The 7,284-nt window shown below is 38.0% G+C and overlaps 1 pseudogene; it reads left to right on the top strand.

Moving 5' to 3' along the window:
- The first annotated feature begins 6,929 nt into the window (after positions 1–6,929).
- Positions 6,930–7,029, top strand: LOC144233795 (U6 spliceosomal RNA; annotated as a pseudogene).
- The last annotated feature ends 255 nt before the right edge of the window (positions 7,030–7,284 follow it).

Raw genomic sequence — 7,284 nt, 5'->3', positions numbered from 1 at the left:
TGCTTCATGCAGAGCCTGATGAGGGGCTTTAACTCAAGAACCCGTGAGATCATGACCTGAGCTGGAGTTCAGAGTTGGATGCTTAACTGACTGAGCCACACAGGTGCCCCTAAAGAGACCATTTCTTAAATTCCTTGAAATAGAAGGTGCTCTAGAAAAGTGAAAAGATGAGTGGTTATATTCCTGAGTCAATATCTATGAACAAAGGAGTTTTTTTATTATTATTATTTTTTAATGTTTAATGAGAGAGAGTGCACGGGCTGGAGAGGGGCAGAGAGAGAGGGAGACACAGAATCCAAAGCAGCTCTAGGCTCTGAGCTGTCCGCAGAGAGCCCAGTGTGGGGCTTGAACCCACAGACTGCAAGATCATGACCTGAAATGAAGTCAGACGCTTAACGGACCGAGCCACCCAGGCTCTCCCAAAGAAGTTTTTGTAACTGCAAAAATTAGCTTCTGTTTTATACTTATCATTGATTTGTCATAATGCCTTTAAAAGTAGGGCCCAATGTGATTGTTCAGAAAGTGACAAAGACATGGAAATTGAGACTAAAGGTAACCGTGCTCCAAACAGTGAAACTCATTTTGGAACATGGTGAGATTTTTCTTTTGGTTAGCTGTGATCGATAAGAGCAGGTTTTAGAAAGGTCTTGCTTTGTCAGGGTACAAAACAGGCCTATATCAAAAGGTGTTTTTAAGTATAGCTCTTTTTTTTAGGGTTACAATTTAGGTTCTCCTGTAAGCCAAGGATTTTATTTAAAATCATTATCAAAAATTAGTTGTTTCCCTATCAGTTCTCTACCTTTAACCCCCATTCATCTTTCTAATAATATGTTATTCCCATAAGTAGAGGTCATTGTACAATATTTGTACATTTGTTATTTCAACAAGAGTCTTAAATAATAGTATCTAGTGACCAGTTGCTGAGAATAGAGGTGCCAATTTTCTCTTGGTATGGATTCCTTGTACTTAGGCCAATATAAGACCTTTATTTTTGCTCTGACAATAACAAATGAATTTATGGAAATAGTGGGTGATTGAGCAATAGCTACACTGAATGAATGGTCCAAGAATAATGCAGTACACTTTAAATTACAGAGCATTTCAGAAATGATGATGAGGGAAAATATTTTGCAGATATTTTTCAGGGGGATTAAATAAGGGTTTTAAGTGATCAGGAGTTTAGATTTATGTGCTACTGAGTCAGTACCTATAAATTGTCCATCCATCCATCCCATCCATCCATCCATCCATCCATCCATATGGGAGGAATAAAGTAAATGAATAAATATGAAAAATATTGTAGGGAGTGCAAAATCGTGCAAAGATGTAATATGTCTCCAAGCCAACACAATTTGGTTTGATACATGATCCTTTTATTTTACAGTTTTAAAATGCATCTCACAGCCAAAACCATTCTTTACTTCTCTCCTTGGGGAAATATGCAAAGACATGCAGTTCCACACAGGTCTGCCCCACTGGAAGGTTTTTATTTCAATGCTATCAACTTCTATTCTCTCCAATCATTTTTCTTTTATTCTCAGTATCCATTGTTTCCAGTAATTCGCTTGAGCGATCTAAACACTGCTGAGAGCAGCTGTGAGAAACCTTTCTGCCTGTCTACTTAATAGAGAATGGCTTTTTGTGGGGGAGGTTCCTTCTGAGTCTACAGACAATTAATAAATAAAGAGACTGAAATTAAATTATCATTATCTCAAAAAATCACACTGATAAGAAAATACAGTTTTATTTTTTGTTGTACACAGAGTATTTTAAATTGTATCTGCCAATATTGATCCCCAGGATTTTGTGTGATAACAGTGTTTACTCTTGTCCAAAGTGGAGGAGCAGAGGGGCCATCAGGGCAAGCATTCTGTCCATACTGACAGCCCACCTTCTCCTTAGGCAGTCTCCTGTGGGGACCTTATTTTAAATTTCTTCATCAGGATGTATTCTATTGTGTCATAATATGGTAAATACAACAAATGTGCGTAAGATCATAGAGGGGGAAAACCCCCCACCAAGTTGTATGGTTCATTTGGTTGTTTAAGCAGTTACACCCAGGATGTAGTAATGACATCTCTTCAATCACTATTGTCTTGATCATGATAATTAGTATTATAATCCTCATCATTATCTTTGATGATGATGTTGTATTACTTTTAAAGCTCTAAGTATAAGATATCATGGCTATAGATTTACTTAATCCAGTTATTCTAAATAAGTCAAATCTTTTTAAAAATGTAATCAAGGTGACCAGATAAGTCTGATCATTCATAAATAGGTAAACTAACCTACACCTTGCCATTCTCTTGCTCTTGGAATACCGTTCAGTTGGTTTCAGGTGACCAATGTCTAAATTGTTGTGAAACGTAGTGACCTAGGATCTTTTTTCTTGAATATCAGTTATGTTGTAAATTGTTTTAGGATAAATAGTAGGTCTCTGGTTTCTTGAGGTTGGAAGGGAGTCTATGTATTACATAGTTGATCATGTTTGTGAGAATGACTTTGTTTCATGGAAGTTGTCAATGTACCTACTAGTCTAAGATTATTTTATATCCAATAACTGGTTTAGCCAGTTGCATCAATAATTACTGATATCAAAATTGAAAACAGTGATGTCATTACTCGTGTAATAATAATACCAGCAGCTGTCTTTTTCTTTTAAAAATTTTTATTTTTTTTCTTTTTTGTTTTGGGGTTTTTTTGTTTTTTGTTTTTCTTGTAACTAGAATGTGCCAGGCTTCAGGATAACTTTTTTTTTCAACACAATACTAAATTCATTTGGGGAATTGAGTCGCTTAGACACATTGTCTACAGATGACTCTTTCAGAAAGTATATAAACATGCAGTTCAGAGTGGTGAACACAGTGTGTCACAGAAATAATAATATAATGATTCATTCACATAACTGGAACTCTTAGAAACATCTTTTACACAGTTGTCCTTAGAGAGTATATGATATACCAGGCTAACTTAAAAAGAAAAAAAAAACTATCTTAATTATTTTAACAACTCTGCAAGGTGGATAGAATTACTATCATTGTATTGATGAGCAAATTGAGACACAAAAAGGTTAACTGTCTCAGAGAAAACCAATCTTACTTGCACTCCTGGAAAAATGGACTTTTTCACCTACCCTCTAAAAATAACTAGAAACCCTGGATGTTACATATCAAACAATATAAATAGACTTTGTATGGTGGAGAGAAGAAGGCAGAACACTTCAACTATGAAATACAAGAACCACCATGGAGGTGAGTGTCCTGAATTTTTTGTTGGCTCATACATCCAGATAGGAAGGAAGATAAAGGCAACTGGTAAATGCCAATAGGCACAGTAAAAAATGGCCCAAATAAAAACCTGTGCTTGCAAACCACAGGACCAAGAAAGGGGAAGCCTACAAGTTAGAAAATTTTTAGACAATAGCTACTCTTCTATATTTGGACACCACAGAAAAACAAAATGAAACAAACAAAAGCATGGCCCCTTCTCCACTCATGCTAGCAAAAGCCAATTTGAGAAGCCTAGATCTCAACCCATGTCCAGCTTTAATGAGGTGCTTCCTCTTTCCCACTAAGCTTAGTGTCAGAGAATGCTGAGTAGTGAGTCAGACTTTCATCCTCATGTGGTAAGAATGAGACAGACTTTCCTCCTACCATTGGGCTGGTGTGAGAGAAGGCCCAGTGGAGAGTCAGGACTTGTACCATCACACTGCAATAACAAGGCCATCCTCCACCCCTGTAGTGTCAGTGGGGAAGGCTGTATGGGGAACAGGTGATAAGTCCTTTCTATCTGTTCCTGCCAAGGAAGTTGGTGGACACCCTGTGTGGAGCTGGAATTCTCATGCCTACCCATTAATAATGAGGAATCCTCCCCCTGACTGTCAACAGAGGCCAAATGGGGAATCCAGACTTCTCCTCCCCTGGGCAGTAATGAAGTCATACCCCATGTGTCCTACCATGGTTTCTACAAAGTTCCATCTTCAACATTTTTTGGCTTCTAAATTTAGGAGTTACAGTCTGGTGTATTCCATATACTTTAAGCAGTGCTCTCTAAATCGGGGTATGGTCACGCTGGGGTATGTACAAAATGATTTATTGGGATGTCAAATTAAAATATTAGAGCTTCTATTAATACTTGGTTATCTCATTCTTTTAAATGGCTGTTTATATTTAAATTAAATACCATATTACTTATAATAGTACATGTAAATCATTAGTATATAAAAACACATACACTGGGGGTGTATGCTCATTGTTTTTTTTTAACTGACTGGATATATCATATCTGGGGACAAGCATTTTAAACAATACTAAAACCCTTTCTGACCTGAGGATTGAGCCCTGTAAAAATGGTTGGTGTCTTGAGAAAAGGTACTCAGAAGACTGGTCAAAAGGAAGATTTGTAAGGTTTGGGAGATACATGGTTTTGTGTTTGATTACTTTGGATACAGGGACATACCTAGATAATCACATACTTTCCCCTATCTAATGCCATAGTTCCAACGGACCTTAAAATATAATTATTTTAAGCCCTGAGGTAGAAAAGAACAATACAGGCACATTGAGAATTTGCCTGTCTGAGGTTAAGTCAGGTTGAAGTGTTAGGGAACAGGACATGGAAAGGGTTTGCTGTAGTCTCTAAACTCGACATCTAACAGGATATGATATACCATATAGCAGCACTTCTAAAACTCTGGCAGTTTGATTGATTCAATCAATACATAATATCTCTGAGCCTCACGGGAATCACACTTGAATGAAATTTAATCAGTGCTATTAACTCATCCAAAGAAGGAATGGCTCTGTTGGAGAAAAGTGGAAAGCCTAGAAAATTGAGACTGAGAAAGTGAAGATCTGCCTGATTTTTTAGTAACTGCTTCATTAAGGGAGACTCTAGATTTGGGAGATAAAGACATACTTGTTAGTTTAGCTTTATTAGAAATTAAATGTATGAAACACTACCACTACCCTACTGCCTTGGATCTTCCATTTCATACTTACCATGCAGCTTTGTGCTAAAGAAATATGGGTTCCTAACTTTCTTGCTAATGACAGCTCAAAATGGTACATCACTACTGTGTGTCAGAAACCATTCCAGGTGCCTTACATGTGTTACTTCATTTAAATTTTATAACAGCGCTCTAGAGTGGAAGCTGTCATTGGCCCCATTGTACAAATAAAGGAACTTGATTCCACAGAGGGTGCTCAACTAAATTGTTGGTTAGTAAGTGGCAGAGCTGGGATTCATACTGAGGCAGTCAGAACTTCAAGTCTGAGTTCTTAATCATTCTGAAACATGGCCTTGTTGAATCTGGAACAAAGGAAGCCTTGGAAAGGAATGTAGGTACTTAATCACTTGGAATAATGTGACTATAAATTAATGAATGCTCATTGAGGTGTTGTGATCAGAAGTACATAGATCAGTCTTGTGTAAGGTCAGTTAGTAGAACTTAAAATCATGGAGAGACTGCACTCTCTAGTTTACTAAGGACTCCTGGTTTTTGGACTGAAAGAAGCCTGAGGGTTGATTCTGAACTGCAGGGACTCCACAGGGATTACTACTACCAGCCCCTGGTGAATAAAATCGCCACCAGGATCATCCCTCCAACGATCCAGCTTCTCTGCGAGGGAGCTTCATTAAAAAATGCTGATGCAGGGCACTTGGGTGGCTTAGTCAGTTGAGGGTCTGACTCTTGACTCTTAGTTTTCTGCTCAGGTCATGATCTCATGGTTGTGGAATCGGGGCCCACAAATGTGCTGTGTGCTGCTAGCACACGCTCTCTATCAGTCAAAATAAGTACATAAACTTTTTTTAAAAATGCTGATGCAAGTATGTTCTATAAGTGGTTTCTATAGCAGATAATAAGGGATTTTTCAGACTTCAGTGCAATCTTCTTTTATGTGAACTCCTATGTCTCTTCGTTCATTGTGACTTCTGCTCTAATCTTATTTAGTGTCTCTGAGTACTCCTTATCTCCTAAATAGATCAAGTTACTCATAGAGTGATATTGTAAAGAACAATTGTAGCAGTTTTTGTTATGGTTTGTCCATTTGTAGGACTCAAAAATATTTTGAAAAGTCAAGTTGATTATTTAGTAAACTCCTAGTCATGTCGGGCCAGTTCTTCTTTCTGGGAAATGACTCCTGAGAGTTGGCTTGTGTCACTTCTTACAAGGCAGGAACATCTGTTAAACTATTTTCTTCTTGGCATTTACAGAAATAGCTTTCAAGTTGTTGTTATGGTAGTTTTAAAAGTAGCATATTTTCTTTTTAGTCTCTTCTTTCTCTAAAACCAGTCTCTGGCGATCCAGCACCAGGGGCTAAGGCAGTGTTTTTTTGTAGCTCTTTAACTTCCTTCTGGCTGAGATGATCATCTGGAGGCCTGGGCTCATCCGCAGGCACATCCATTAAAATAACTAAATCTAACTAATTGGGGCTGAAACCTCACTAGTTTCCTTCACTTCCATGTAGCCCTCCATGTCTCCTCTTTAACACTTCCCTAGACAGTTCTCATATTGAACACAGCTCAGTCCAACAAGCTTTCCTTGGTACTTTCTCTTGTCTATGTATTTTTAATAATTTTTTCCTGACTACTCTGGTAATTGACATTTTCCTTCCTACCTCTACTGCCTTATCATTGAGACCAAGCAAGCTGCTCTCCTAGTTCTGGCTACTTCCACTAATTGCTCAAAGTGACTGCTTTTCTGTCTGTTGTGTTATTAAAGGATTAATTTTTCACTGCCTTCCTGTACCTAACACAGTTGATACAGTGTGTTTGTTTTTTCAAGAGTGGAGTGTAAAAATACATATATACATAAAGCTTTCTAATTCTAAAAAAAATAAGGAAGGATGGAAGATGAAAGGAAGAAGAAGTGATTCAGTTGATATCAGAAATTAAGCTGTTTTCCAAATGTTTCTGTCTTGTGCTTACTTTGGCAGTATGTTTACTAAAATTGGAATGATACAGAGATTAGCACAGCCCCTGCACAAAGATGACCTGAAAGTTTATGAAGTGTTTCAAATGTTTCTATCTCTTCTCTATATAATATAGCGAAAGGCCATTTACTATTTCCTACCAAGGAGAATAGAAATAATAGAAATAATTAAATGAGGGGCGCCTGGGTGGCTTAGTCGGTTGAGCGTCCGACTTTCGCTTAGGTCATGATCTCACGGTTCGTGGGTTCGAGCCCCGCGTCAGGCTCTGTGCTGACTGCCAGCTCAGAGCCTGGAGCCTGTTTCAGTCTGTGACTCCCTCTCTCTCTGACCCTCCCCTGCTCACGCT

This window comes from Crocuta crocuta, unplaced genomic scaffold (assembly GCF_008692635.1).
Source record: "Crocuta crocuta isolate KB4526 unplaced genomic scaffold, BGI_CrCroc_1.0 scaffold165, whole genome shotgun sequence".
Classification (NCBI taxonomy): domain Eukaryota; kingdom Metazoa; phylum Chordata; class Mammalia; order Carnivora; family Hyaenidae; genus Crocuta; species Crocuta crocuta.
Note: the sequence above shows the minus strand (reverse complement) of the source record. Positions and strands in the feature narration are given on the sequence as shown.